This window comes from Sarcophilus harrisii, chromosome 2 (assembly GCF_902635505.1).
Source record: "Sarcophilus harrisii chromosome 2, mSarHar1.11, whole genome shotgun sequence".
NCBI lineage: Eukaryota > Metazoa > Chordata > Mammalia > Dasyuromorphia > Dasyuridae > Sarcophilus > Sarcophilus harrisii.
The window spans coordinates 306,465,395-306,481,384 of NC_045427.1; positions in this window are offsets into that span (position 1 = coordinate 306,465,395).

Consider the following 15,990-nt stretch of genomic DNA (forward strand, 5'->3'; position numbering starts at 1 on the left):
GGAAATTCAACTGGGCCCTCAATAGGGTATGGAGATTCTTCAAATTCACCCCAATTGCTTCTCTATTTCACATACCCCAGCCTTTTCTAAAGCTTTTATTCTCAAGCTTGTCCTGACATCCCTTTCCTCCACCCTCTCAACTGAAGATCTCTATTCATGTTATTCATGCTATAATTTAAAGAAATGGAGCTATTCATGGTAAATTTCCTTTTCTCCTTTTTTATCTTGCCTTCATATTCGTGGACACCCTGTTGCCTCCTTCACTCTTATCCTCTGATGAAGACATGACCTTTTACTGGACATTGCTAAGACCAACCTTTCTACATGCTCTTTTGATCCCATCCCCTTTTGTCTTTTCCAACATATTATTCCATTTAACATCTCTCGTCACTCTAACATCTAACAATTCCTCCTTATCTACTAGCTGCATCCCTATGGCATCCTTGTCTGTAGACAAGATCAAATTTCTCCCATTCTTTTTTTCTTTTAAATAGTATTTTCGATTACAGGTAAAGACAATTTTAACATTCTTTTTTATATAAAATTTTGAGTTTTACATTTTCTTCTCTTCCCAAGATGACAAATAATTTGATACAGATTATATCTGCACAATTATGTAAAACACATTTCCAAATCAGTCATGTTGTGAAAAAAGAAACAGAACAAAAGGAAAAAAATACAGTGAAAATAATATGCTTCAATCTGCATTCAGACTCTGTCAGTTCTTTTTCTTTCTCTTGATGTGAATAACATTTTCCATCATGAGTTATTGAATTTGTCTTTGTTTCCTCCATTTTTAAGAATTCTTACTTGATCCTAGCAGCCTTACTAGCTATCGTTCTCTAATAATTTTCCTTCTCCTCTCTGCTAAACTCTTTAAAAAGGCCATCTATACGCAGCACCTGCACTTCTTTTCTTGCTCTTATAAATTTTTTGCAGCGGAAATATCATTGAACTGAAACAACTCTCTCCAAAATTACCAGTGATCTAAAGTCATGGGATTACAGGCTCTTAATTGCTAAATCAAATAGCCTTTTCTCAGGGCTCATCTTGAATTCTCTTACTGCATTTGACACTGATGACCACTTTTTCCTCCAGGATATTCCTTTTTGATATTTTGTTAAATTAAAAGTTTTTTTTTTGAATTGTGGAATTTTTCTTTCTAAAGAAGAAAAAAAATCATAAGGATTTTTCATTATATCAGAAGAGATAATATGTGCATATAGAAGTGTAACCCAGGGCTCAAGCTCATTTGCATAAGACTCTCCTCATTCCTGCTCTTGGTATAAAGCCCTGATGGTTCTTTGTGATCAGTGATTTCTTTTTCTTACTGTTTACACATCATCACTTTAATATTTGCTACCATTTTTCCTTGGAATTGGTCAAATTCATTGATCTACTGTTTGTATGCTCTAATCATTTCCTTTTTCACAAATCAGAATACTATTCATCCTGCTGTAGTCCTATTGTACTTCTCCCACTGCTGGCAGCCTTTCAAATATCTTTCTAATGCTTGCTTGGGCAGCACATATACTCAAATATCTTTCTGACCATACCTCCTTCATCCTGACAGTGGAATAGTGTCTAAACATAGAAAAAAAAATCATGCAGGAGAACATCCAAATCATGTGGGAGTTTGTTGGAAGAGCAAGTCAAAAAATTTCCAGTTCACTTTAAACAATAAGAAACAAAGGGGAAAAAAAATCTTACCCAATCTATGAATGCTATATGTAGATTTGATTTTTGAGACTGGGCTAGATTTTTGACTCTAGAGTATCACCATGGCATGATGGCTATTACCATTAAAATTTAGAGACTAAAGTTCTAAGTTTAATTTCCAGTTTTGCCCTTTGTTACCTCTATGACCTTGGACAAATAAATCATTTCCCTCTTTGAGCCCTGTTTCCTTATTTGGAATATGAGGGCATTGGAATAGATGACCTCCAGGGTCCCTTTGAGGTCTAAAACCCAAAGTCCTCTGAAAACTATTCAATGTCCAGATGCCAAGTCCACTTTGACATTGCTCTAGCTCCAGAATGGTGGTTTTGGAGTATTGGAAAGTCAGCAGGGCTACATCTTCCTAGGTTCTTTTCATGTCATGGGGAGAGTGGAAGTGAAAAATTTTTTTTGAGGTCTAATTAACTTGTGTTGTGTCTAATCACCATCTACTACTGGTAGTGAAAGGAAAAATAGCTATTTGTCTCAAGGAGTAAAGGTGGGAGCAACCCACAAAATGTCAAAGTGGAAAATACTAATCCAGATGAGGGAATAGAGATCCAGAGAATTTAAATGTCAAGGCAAGGCTAATTTGGCAAAGGCAAGACCATCCCCCAGGTCTTCTAAGTGAATAAGGATAAATGCTTCATTTTTTAAAAATTCAGCTTCATAAATATATATGGGAAAGGTGTTGACTGGGCTTTTTGGTGGACTGAAAACTCAATTTGAGTCAGTGACATGGCAATAGTCGAGAAATATCTATTAGGCTATATTAAGATGGAAATAATGTACAGGACTAAGGAAATGATAGTCCCACTATCCTCTACCTAGTCATAATATAATTTGAACATTGCATTCAATTCTGGGTATCACATTTTGGAAAAAAAATTTTTCAACAGTTTTTTATTTTACAAATAGATAGTTTTCAACATTTATTTTTGTAAGACTTTGTGTCCCAATTTTTCTCCTTCCCTCCTTTGCTTTTCCCCTGCCTAAGACAGCAAGTAATCTGACATAGGTTAAATATATACAATTCTTTCAAATGTATTTCCATATTTGTCATATCATGTAAAATAAAATCAGGCCAAAAGGAAAAAAAACACAAGAAAAAAAAAATAAACAAACAAAAAGGTGAAAATATCATGCTTCAATCCATACATAATTCTCTCTCTGGGTGCAGATGACATTTTCCATCCCAAGTCTATTGAAATTGCCTTGGATCACTGCATTGTTGAAAAGAGCCAAGTTCGTTACGGTTAATCATCATACAATCTTGTTATTACTATGTACAATATTCTCTTGGTTCTGCTCACTTCACTTAGCATCAGTTCATGTAAGTCTTGGAAAGACACTGATAAGCTGGAAAGCTTATCCAGAGAAGGACATTCAGGATGATGACGGGAGACATGATGGCTGTCTTCAAGCATTAAAAGGACTGACTTGTGGAAGTAGGATTAGTGTTGCTCTGTTTGGCTTCACAGGGCAGACTCAGGAGTGATGGGTAGGAAATACAAAGAGATCACTTTAGGCTTTGTGTAAAGAATACTCCCTGACAATTAGATTATCCAAATATGAAACAGGTGGGTTTATCTATCGTCAACCAACCAATCATTTGGTTAGTGCTTAACCTGCCAGGTACTGAGATACAAAGCTAAAGAAGAAACAAATCCTAAGGATTTTTCATCATATCAGAAGGGATAATATGTATATATATAAAAATGTAACTCAGGGCTCAAGCTCATTTGCTTAAGACTCTCCTCATTAGTGGGAATGATTACCCAATTTTCCATGTCTGCTTGAGGGGCAGAATGGATGACAGCTTGATAAAGGAGATTTCCAGGTCTCCAGGCTTCAGAAGCTAATACACATGGTTCTGGGCTTTCTCAGGGAGAGTTCCTAGGAGAAAGACTGGGAAGAAGTCCATGTATAGAAAAGCTGGCACCTCAATCATATTCCTTTTCCCAGTTTATCACATTAGAGACTTCTGTGAGTTTCCCTTGCATGAGATCAGAGACTTTTCTCCTCTCAAGTCCTGGAGATATCGCACTCTAAATGGAGTGATTCTGCATATTATCTAGTATGCTCTAATTGGTATAACTTCTCTGATTTTTATTAAAAGCTTGCATAAATAGGTTTATTCACTATTCATTATGCCTTTGTGTGATTGGCATTTGGGATGAAGCCTTTAGAAATAAAACTTCTGGTCTTTCCTCCTTCCTTGTTAAAGGGACAATGACTAAGAGCACAGCTTGAACCTAAAAATTGTTATCCCTAGAATAACAATGTTTAGAGGAAGGTGAATAGGTATAATTCTAGTCTAGTATCTCATTTCTGAAAAGGACAGACCATTCAGCTTCATGGCCTCAATACTCTACACCCCTCCCGGCAGGAAACAGTTTTCCTTGGACAACAGTGGGTGGAGATTGTAGAGATATTATTCATGTCTCTTCAAGCAGCATGTAGAGAAACTTTTGTGGACCCACAAATAACATGGATAACAAACACATTTTACATACAGGATATATAAAACAAGATGATTTTGAAGAGGCCACAAACAGCTGGGTGAACAGAAAAAACATTGGTCTGAGATGAATTTTGATGGGAACTAGGGATTCTAGTTTTCAAAGGTCGAATGCCACTTTTCCAATAGGTTGTAAATAAGATTCTTGTTCAGGCATGGGTTCATTCCTTTCAAATCTATCTACTAAATTATTCACCATAAAGTGGAATTCTATATAAGGCAAGAAGGTCCGTAGGCCCAAACCAATGAGGTTTAATGACTGAAGCAATAAAGGATGTCTCTTTCTCACCTGTAACAAGGACTCTCAGAATAATGTCACAATGAATGTTTAATGTTTTTCATGAAATTAATGAAAATCAGTAGATAGTTAAAAATCAGGAATCTTGAATCAATCCACTCATTTGAAACCACCATCATTGTCCCAGCTGTTTGACAGGAGTAGACTTTAAGCATAAGAAAACTAGAATATGGTTTTCCAAACCCTGGGAGCTTCAAACAAGCCTCTGATTATATAGACCATGGCAGATTTTTTTCAAAACCAAACATTTAGATTTGAAGGAGAGAAGCTAAGGTTAACCAAATCAAAATCACACCACCAAATATTTATTAGTCCCAATCACAAGCCATTTTCCCAAGAACTCTGGTTTCCTCTATAAATTATAATTCCATACTTTGAGATGCTTGGAAGAATAACTGAAAAATGCAAACTATTCCTGCAAATATGATGCTTTCTCAGAACCCTCCAGGAAGTTCACACATTTGGCCACAATTACCCCAATAACTAAGGCTGAAAGTCCCTTGCATTTTGATCTGATTCAGTGATATAGGTACTTTCTTCCTCAAATGATGTAGATGACAAACTGACATATCTTTATACCTCTCATCTTTGTTCCACCACAAATCCACTACACAGAAGTATCCACCCAACATGCTGTAGACTTCTGTTCTTTTATACATTCAGTCCTCTATAAACCTGATTCAATTATATAGATATTTTGCACAACAGAAAATCAGAGGTCCCTGCTTTGGAAAGGAGCCCAGAAGCCAAGCACAGTCCAACTGGAAAGTATAACTTGCTCTTTTGCCATGCTCCATTGGACAAGTTTTTGCCCCCCATTCAATACCACTCTGATTGCTAGGTGGGGCACAATAGTTCAGTGGGGTCTATTTAATATCTCTCCCCCTATCCCTTACTGCCTAGGCTCCATAAGCCAAATAAACTCCCATCCTTCCTTTATTGAACCTTCTGTCTCACTGTTGCTCATGGCTGTTTTCTAGGTTCACAGTTCTACTCAATAAGTCTTGATCATTCCACCCCAACGCATTAGCTTTCATTTTTCCTAGGACGAATCTCATTTGACAATCGCCTGCTCATATTTCTATGCTCTCTAGGTCCCTCTGTGCTATTTCTCTGTCCTCTCTGGGGTTTGCAACACCAATCATCTGCAGATTTCATTAGCATGCTGTTTACCCCTGTCTTTCAGATCATTAATGAAGATGTGAAGCTAAATGCCAATCTGCACAGTCCCTACCACCCCCACCCCCCAACTCCTGACACTGCTGGAATCATTATCCTTTCTGATGTGACAGGGTCAGAGCCAAACCAATTTAAATCCATCATCAGAAATATTGTGAACTGTCACTTTCCCTACAATCCAGATGTTAGAACAATTGTATTATTTACTAACCTGGTACTATTTCCTTCTCCTTTGCAGAGAGACGATCAGGTCTGGCTATGATATCTGGGCTACGGGGCTGAAGGTTGGCCAGCTTTGGGTACTCCAGAAGGAGGTGAGCTTTTAGAGGGTCTGTTGTTCACTTTTCCTCTTCTTTTACAAGGATTAAAGACATCAGTCCTGTGTCCACAGCTTACTGGGAACCTGATATAGAGGAAGCAGCTGTGTCCCTTAGGTAACAACTATTCTGATAGTGAGGGGCAGAAAGTGAATATAGTTTCCAGTTCACCAGGTAGTTCACTCTTTGAGTTATCAGCTGTGAGCCTTTCTGTTGTAGGCCTGGATCCTCAAAGATCATAACAGCTAACTCCACTCCTTACCCCTAGCCACCAGTGAGCAATCAGACCGCAAATGCTTAGGTTGTTCCTATTCCAACCCCATACCCAACATGGCACATAGCTTCAAGTAGTAGTATTGAGTAAATTAAAACCCACTCTGGTTGGGATTAGATTTTAACTAGTGAATGATATAAAATAAGCTTTTTTCATTTCCACCTTGTAGAATCTCTAACTTCCTTCAAAATTAGACTTTTCCTATTTCTCCTAGTTGCTAGTGGTCTTTTCTCCCCCTCCACAATTATCTTATATTTGTCTAGTATATATATATATTTTTTTTTATGTACATATTTCCCCCCAATAGAATATGTTAGCTCCTTGGTTTTCTAATGAAACGTTTCAGATTCTCTTCTCTCCCTCTCTTTTTTTTTCTAGTTTTATTATTTCTTGATGACATAATGAAATTCAATCCCACTCACCCATTTCTAGTTTTTAAGGAGTTATTTTCTTCCTTAAGATTTTCTATCTCTTTTTCCAATCGGTAAACTTTCTTTTCATAATTTTCTTTACACCTAGCACAGTGCCTGGCACATAGTAATTGCTTAATGCTAGTCGATGAATTGACAGATACTCATTTTTTACTCATTCACCCCATGTAGCCAATCAGTTGCCAAGTCTTGTCAATTCTACCCTCACAATGTATCTTAAATCTGTCTCCTCTCTAGATTTACTCAGTCTCTCCTCACTACTTAACTGGACTATTATAAGAGCCTCCTCCTAAACATCAGTCTTCCTCCCCTCTCTGATCCACCTTCCAAACAGATGACATTGATATTTCTAAAGTCAAGAAGAGGTCCAGGGCTCTCTCTATTTAGATATAATTAATGTTTATGTTAAAATAGATAATTAACAAAATAATATACATTTATGTTTTCACATTACTACATATAACATATTATTAATATATTTAAAATATAATAATTAACATAATATAAAACTCTTCTGCTAGGCTTTTCATGTTTTTCACAGTCTGGTCCTTTTCCTTCAATCTGTGTACCAGTCAAACTGACCTGCTTTATGTTATCTCCCATATATTACATTCCAAACCCCTTTCTGTGTCTGCACATACTGTGCCTCATGCCTAAAACACTCTGCCTCCTAACCACTTTTTGGCAGAATTTTTACCTTCCTTCAAGTTTAGTTGAAATGCCAACAGGAAACTTATCTGGTTCTCTTCCATTAGATTTCTAACGTCCTTCCTCCGGAAATCTGAAATTGTTTTGAATTTAATTTTCTGTGGACGTATTTTTAATAGACTATAAGTTCCTTGAAGGCAAAGACTATTTCCTTTTATTTTTTGTGTTCTCATTGCCCTGCACAAAGTAGATTTTCAGGGAAGAATAGTTCAAGGAAGTAGGTGGAGTTGGGATGATTTCTCTGGAGCCTAAATTGCTAATTATTCCACTCTTAAGCAGAGCCCCTTTCCCTTCCTGAGTGTCAATTTTCACATCTATAAAATAAGGTAGAATTAGATAATTCCTTACATCAAACAGGCATTGCAGTGCTACCTGAGGTTGCTTTTCAAAGATCACTCTAGTCTTCAAGATTAGTGTAATCAGCCACTGATTATTCACATGTAAATAAAAGTCAGGCTAATACTCTACAGACATACAATAACAGTCCATGACCTTGAAGGGTATATCTTTTGGGATGATACAACATATAAATAAATATGTGAATGACAGTCTGGGGAGGAGGGAGAAAGTAACAACTAGACTAGTGGTGCCCATTTAGTGGTTCCAAAGAATGGTCCAAGAGATGTGTGCTAAAATTTATTTAATGGCACCTTAATCAGCAAGTAATTGCAGGATATTAGGAGAAGTATGTTAAATAATGTCATGGGCTCACAATGTATTTTTTATTGTTGTTGAAAGGAACTTTTGGAACAAAAAATCTTGAGAATCACTGAATGAGATTTGATAGTTTAAGCCCTATGACCTTCTAAAGCTCCCAGAAGCTTCTCACTGAACTACAGCCGTCAAAGTCACCATTTTTAGACTTGACTTTTCTCCTTGACCTCCTTTGTGTTGATCTGCTGATTTGAGACAGCTGGTGTCTTTGAGAATGGCCATTTACCCTGAGGGCTTGGGTTGCTGACCTCTAGCTCCCATGCTGATACTAATTAGGCAGATCACTGCCTACCAGGGTTAGGTTGCATGAGGCTGGACTATACTTATTGAGAAAATTCTGGTAAAAATCAAAGGCAAATATGGCAGGAAAAGGATGACTCACCTTTTGGAGCCTTCATCAGCCCAGGAAAGGCAATTGAAAAAATGAAAGGAAGTTTACACCACAGAAAAAAAATTGGGGAGAGAGGAAAAAAAGTGAGAGGAAGAAAAGGAAGTTAGGGGGTGAGAGTTCTCATTTTCTTGGAGAAACACTTCATTTTGAGGATGAATTATAAAATCATCTATCTTATGCAAGGAAGAGAAAGGAGGCCAGTGTCACTGGGTCAGGGAGTATGTTGGGTGGTAATAGGGTGTTTGTATACAGTGTAAGATGACTAGAAAGATGGGGAGGGATGTCAGATTATGGAAGGTTTTAATGCAAAGAGAGAATTTGATATTTTATTCTCCAGGTAAAATGTTCTTTCCTTCAAAATGCAAGTTTATGTTGGCTGAGCATTTTTCTCTGAATGACCCCCATGTCTAGAATATTCTCCTTCCTCATCTCCACCTCCTGGCTTATTTCAAGTTATTTTCAAGCTAAATCCTACGTTTTTTAAATGCCTCTTAATTCTAGTACCTTCTTTCTGTTAATTATTTCTTATTTATCCTGTAGATAGCTTGTCTGTGCATAGCAATTTTCGTGCTACCTCATTGAGATTGTGAGCTCCTTGAGGGCAGGTACTGCTTTTTATGTCTCTTTGTATCTCCAGCATTTAGCATAGTGCCTGCCACATGGTAGATGGTTAATAATATTTAGTGATTGACTGGCAATAGACCGGGCTTTGATTCCTAGCTCTGCTCCTTAATAAATATATGGCTTCAAGCAAGTTGCTTCTCTAGACTTTAGTTCCTCATTTGTAAAATGAGGAAAATTGCTCAGAGGTCCTTAACATTTTTTTTTTTTTTTTTTTTGTGTGTGTGTGTCATAGATCCCTTTGGTGCTTTGGTGAAGTTTTACAAATCCTGGCTCAAAATAATGCTTTTAATTGCATAAAACAAAATAGGACTGCAAAGAAAATCAATTATATTGAAATACAGTTTATCTATCAATTCATGGACTTCAAGTTAAGGACTTTTGCCCAGATGGTCTCTAAAGTCTCAGGAGTTTGTTTGATAGAAGATATTATTATACATTTAGGCAGGATGGCTTTGTGAGTTCTGCAACTAGAATCTTAGCTCATCATCTCTGAGGATTCAATAAGGCTCTGCCTTCAGTCTTCAATTTGCTTAAAAAGGCAAAAGTCTCCACTGCATCCAGGGCCAAATCCAGTTGTCCTGACCTATATCTTGTCACTGAACTCAGATGACCCTGGAGGAGAGAGTGAGATTGATGACTTTACACCCCTGCTCACTTTAATCTAATTCACTTCCAAGTCAAAACACCATCCTCTCAAGATCTTGGTTCTCTTTGAGAATGAGGGAGGAACAACAACAAACCTTCAGTCTCCACCAATAAAAATCTAACATGCAGTTATCATATGCCCGATCATCACTTTCACCAATTGCTATAGACAAAGCACAGACTCAGTTTATAGAAATAAAGAAGGCTTGATATTATTTGTGAAGAACATGAAGGTCACCAATTTTTTAAGAAATAAATCACAATGAAGTGTACAATATTAAAAATTATGTTAAATCTAATTCAGTATCTTTAAATGATCAGGATAATAATAATGATAGCTAGCAATTCCATAGTGCTTTAAGAATTCCAAAATACCTTACATATATTTTTTCATCTGACTCTCATAACCCTATGAGGCATGTCCTCTTATGACCCTATTTTACAGATGAGGAAACTGAGGCAAACTAAGGTTAAACAATCTGCTCAGGGTCACACAGCTTGTAAGGGTCTGAGGTTAGATTGGAACTCAAGTTTTTCTTACTCCAAGTCTTCCACCAGGATTTTATAGAGCTTCAGAGTCATCAGGCCATTATATAAGTAACCACTATAAAAGTCTGTTAGTTTTTAAAGTTAGACGTTTTAAAGGATGGGGCCAAATCTATTCTGAAATATATAGCAAACTTTGAACATTGAATTTAAGCATTAAAGTATTAAGCTTAACTAATTAAGCTTAATGCTTGTCTCTCATAAAAGCAAATTATGAAACAAATATCAATTATTCGAGCTCTCTGGTTGTCTGGATTCTGAATAATTGTTTCCCAAATATGGCATAAAATTATAAATTCAGAGCTAGAAGCGATCTCACAGGATATCCAGTTCAAAAAGTGAGTAATATTTGAATAACATATTCAAGTTATCTAAAGGTAGTAGGGGAACAGAACTAAAATCTGAACCCAGAGCTCCAATTTCAAGTTTCAAACTCTTTACTCTGTGCCACATTAGAGAACACAATACTGGAGGTCACCTTATTCATGGAAATGCAACTAAGGATCATAATAGAAGAAAGGATATGAATTTTAAAAAAATATTCCTCTATTTAACCCAGAGCTTGGTTTTTACATTTTCCAACTCCTCCCTCAGGTTTCCAAAATCCTCTGTTCTGGCTATGAATATAATTTATTGTTGGCTCCCATCTTGCTCATCCTGGAATTCAGGTCATTCACCCTAAATGACTCCTCCGGCATGGAAGACCATTTTTCCAAGACGATAATGAGGAAAATGCTGGGTAGAGTTGTTTTTTAAAAATGATTTACTACTCTGCCTGTTGTTGCTATTGGATGAGGGGCAGCCTGGCAGTTTCTTTGGTTGTATTTCTATCTTTCCCCATGGCCTAGAAAAGTACCACATCCACAGTAGGTATTTGATAAGTTTATTGACTGATCGGTTCCTACTGGGGTGGAAGTAGGGATTGGGGAATGAAGTAAATGTGTCAAGAAAAAGTTCCTTGGGAACTGGAAAGAAGAGAGAAAAAGAAGAATCTGTAGGTTTAAAGAAAGCAGGGAAACAGAGTAGCTAGTTGCCTGGGGAAAGAATATTATTTTGAGGCACTGTTTTGTAAAGGTCTTTCTTCTAGCTCTTAGTAGGAGGAGGACACTGACAGTAGAGATTAGAGCCAGTGGAGTATCATCAGTGCCAATGAAGAAAATATGCATGCATGGGAATAAGTTCTTTCTTTCAGATCAAAAAAACACTTGTTAAATTATTTACTATGTGCCAAATACTATGCTAAGTGTAGGAGATACAAAGGGAAAAAAAAAATCTCTATCCTCAAGGAACTTACATTCTAATGGGGGCAACAAGAGATAAACAGATACCTACAAATTACATAAGATCATATTTGTTTTTTCTCTTGAGCTCTTTTATTTATTTTCATAAACCAGAATACACAATAAGTATGCTTAAGATATTTTCTTTCTTAATGTAGGAAAACTCCAAGTATTTTTACAGCATCACTTCACAAAAAAAACGAAATGAGCAAATTCCCTTGCTAAGATCCTTATGCACAAACATGTGTACAGGCACATGTTGTGTGAACATGCATGTAACACATGAATACAATGGATATTTTATAGTATGACACACACGTGTAATATATGCACCTCTGTATGCACATTTGTGACACATAAATGTACTTGTGTATAATATATATGCCCATGTGTTTACCTACTGAAGTCTTAGTGCAAAACAGTGTGTACATTTGTGTTGTATAAGTGCATTCAAAATACAAGTCATATAACAACCAATGTATTATACATGCATGTGGTGTGTGATGTGTACATATGTGTAACATGTCTTTATATGTAACACATGCACACATGCATGTCTTAGTGGAGGAAATCTGCTGATTTATTATGTTGGGTTTTTTTTGAAGTGATACTATACTTGGAATTTGCTCATATTAAGAAAAATGTCCCAATCATACATATACACACTGGTTTTAATATTTTATTTTGTATCTGAAGTGCTTCCTTTAGAAGAAACTATTTTAAAAATCTTCTAACATTAAACACAAACAGATTTTTCTTTTTTTTTTTATTTATTATTATTTTTTTATTTAATAGCCTTTTATTTACAGGATATAGATTTTTCTTATAGTCTTCACCTCAAGATATGTATATCGTTGTCCTTTGGGTCGGAAGTAGGCTTTTTTGTTTACAAGAGGGAAAAGACCCATGAATTTATCCTTTTTCCCACTGAAGATGTGCTAAATTCCCTTCTCTGGTGTTCAGCTGCAGCCACTGTTTGCAGAATACCATACTATAAAATTGCATTCTTAACCTAGTCTCCACAGGTCTTATAGGCTTGTATACCACTGTTTCTGCAACAGATCTGAGTCCCTTCATTAGTGTTTCCAGGAAACTGGTTCTTTGTCCTTAATGTCTGATGGAGAACTTTCTGTTTTAGTATAGTGTCTGGCATACAGTAGGAACTTATCAAATATTTGTTGACTAAATTAGTGGACATGAAGGAGGATGCCAGTCTTGCCCCACCAAGAAAATCACACTCTCCTTTTATATGTGTATATGCATGAATTAATGGATTTAATAAACATTAACAATCATGGACATTTAAAAATACAAAGAAAAAAGTGAATTGTATAAGAAACTGTAAACTTACTTTTTTTCAGAGATTTAGCATTTCATGTAGCTGCAGACTTGGGTGATGGGATACAATTCAACCTAATCCAGCAAGTGTGTATTTAGTGCCTACCTACTATGTACAAAACACTAGCTGTAAACAGAACAAAAACCACATTCCACAAGAATTTAACAAGTAATTTACAGATGATATCAATTCAAATCTGTGAACTTTTATTAAGTGCCTATTGCTTGTATTCACTGTCCAAGGTGCTAGAAATAAAAACATTTTTAAAGGCAATTAATTGTCTCTGCTCCCAAGCACATTCTACTGGGGGAAGGAGGAAACAGAGCATAAACACACACACATACACACACACATAAATACAAAATATGTGAAGAAGGCTGTTTGTCAGTAGTTCGCAAAAAACAAAACAAAACAAAACAGGTGACTCAATGAAGGGAGCATAAGGAAAAAAGATTAGACTTGACCATTTACGGGCAAGATATTCTAGCTCTCTATAGAGTTCTGGTCCTTGTCACACACAAATGTCAGAATGCCTGGTCTCAGAGGGCCTTCAATCCCACTGTTCCTCCTTCTCTGGCCCAATGGGCCACAGCTCTTGATTCTCAGTGGTTGGCTGCTTGGGGCAGAGAGAAGCACTTGGACCTCCTCGTTAGTCAAATTTTCCCCAAATCAAATGTCTACTTTGAGCTGTGTGAAGCGGGAAGACAATTTGGGGCTTATTAGTATCCCAGGGAGGTATGGAAGTTGTGTTGCTGGGACCAAAACAGCAAGAGCTTTAGTGGCAAACTCCAGCCGAGAAAAGACTGAGCAATTGTCTCACCTAATTACCGGGAGTGGACCTCTTTGTGTTTGCAATTCCGTACGGTTGTCCGATCGCTTTTCTCTGTTTGTTGGCTCAGACCATGCTGGAAGTGTGCTAATTAGAAAAGAAATGTCCGGAGTGATCCTGTCAGTTCTCGTTATTCCTGGGGACAAAGCCCAATATTATTCTGAAGCACTGTTTTGTGAGGGTCCCTCTTCCAGCTCTCATTAGGGAAAAACACTGATGGGAGGAGAGAAGATTCTACTGCCTTTGCTGGCTGATGGAGCACTGGTGATGCCATTGCTGTGCTAATTAACAAGCTTGGACCAGCACTTCTTTCACCAACAATCTCAGTCCATCTGTTGCCCGGAAGCCCAACCATCTCCTTGAACAAGTAGAGAAAACATCGTGAAAAGAGTAGAGAAATTTGGCAGCTGGTCTTTTGAGGAGAGTCTGTCAGAATATAGTATCTCAGTGGCTCCCATGTGAAGACACAGGTTTAGGTGAAGCAAAATTCATTGATAAGGCAATATAACAACTTATGTACTCCAGAGGGAGAGGAAAGGACACTTGTTGAACTGAAATACTATGAAATTGATTAATATTCATGATAATGAAGAAGAGAAACTGAAAAATACACACTAAATCTTCCATACTGGTACAAAGCAACAAGTCTGCCCCTATCATTTTCCTCAAAAACTTCAGTGACTTTCATTTTCTACATGGCAAAATACAAACTCCTTAGCCAACATTTAAGGCTTCTTTAATCTGGATCTCTCCTGCCTTTCCACCTTTATTTCATACTTTGATACAAACTCAACATTCCAATTAAACTGGACTCCTCATTATTATCATGAACTTAATATTCCATCTCCTGCCTTTTAGTGTTTATACAAACCAATTCTCATTCCTAGAATGTACTTTTTTTTCTCTCTTCATCTCTCTCGAAATCTTTGTCTTCCTTCAGAGTTATCTCAGCCCATGTTATCTCTTCTGTGAAGCCTTTAATGGTCCTTCCCATTGCTGTGCTCTCCCTCAATTTTCCTTGGACTGTACTAATTTGGTTACAGGCTGTATCCCACAAGAAAATGTAAAAGTCCTCGAGGGCAGGATCTGTTTCATTGTTGGTTTGGGGTTTCTAGAACCCAGCACAATTATGCATAAATGCTTAATAAAATTTGTTAAATGGAATTAGAATGTGGAAATTAAGGATTATTTAAGAGGAACAGGAAGAATAAATCACTCTGAGAGAGAATGAGGGATTTTCCCTCATTCAGGCCCTTTCAATTGATCAAATGCATTTATTTTTCTAGATTTCTTTCATCTCCTGTGTGTATCAAAGATTCTACCCAATTCTAGTCTTTTCACCAATAAAATCAATGTTTTCTATTCTAATGAAAGTATTTTTCCCCTGTAGGATCATATGCAGTATTGTAGGAGTTACTTTTGGTTGTGGACCTTTTTTTTTTTCACCTTTTGCGATACTAATTTCCAGGATTTCTTTTTCTTCGTAGTAGTTGGAACATTCTCCTTGTGATCCTGAATATAATTCCTTAGTATTTGAACTCTTTCTGGATACTTAACAATGTCTTGTCCTTGCCCTAGGAACTCTATTTGGCCTGTAGCATAATAACATGTTTTCATTTTGGCTTTTTTTTACTTAAAGGAGGTGACAAATATTCTATTTTCACTTTGCTATTGGTTCTTGTAAATCTGAGAAATTTTAAAGTCATTGAACTGTTCATGTCAATTCTATTTTTCCGGGAGTCCACTACTTAGATTTTCACTTTCTATTTTAAGCTATTTATTTTCCTTTTAAGTTTTTCTTCAAAAATTCTAATTTTATATTTTATCTCTTGCTTCACTTGTTGCAGTCATCCTTAGAATCCTTATAGCTAAGAAGTTTGTTTTTTCCCTTCTGAGCATTTATACATGAAACTTATCTTTTCTTTTACCGATTCAGCTTCCTTTTTACCATTATTACTTCTTCATCATATTCAGTTTTCTTCTGTTTATTCCTACTACCAGCCTCATTTCTTGGACTGGTACTTTGTATTACAATCACTCTGTTTTCTTCTACAATCTTGGTTGGGATGGGCAGGCCCTGCTCAGTCCTATCCCTTTTGTATTCTGGATAACACTGACTCACTAGTACTGAATGAGGGGCTCCAGAGATTATGGCCCATATTATGATATAATATTTAG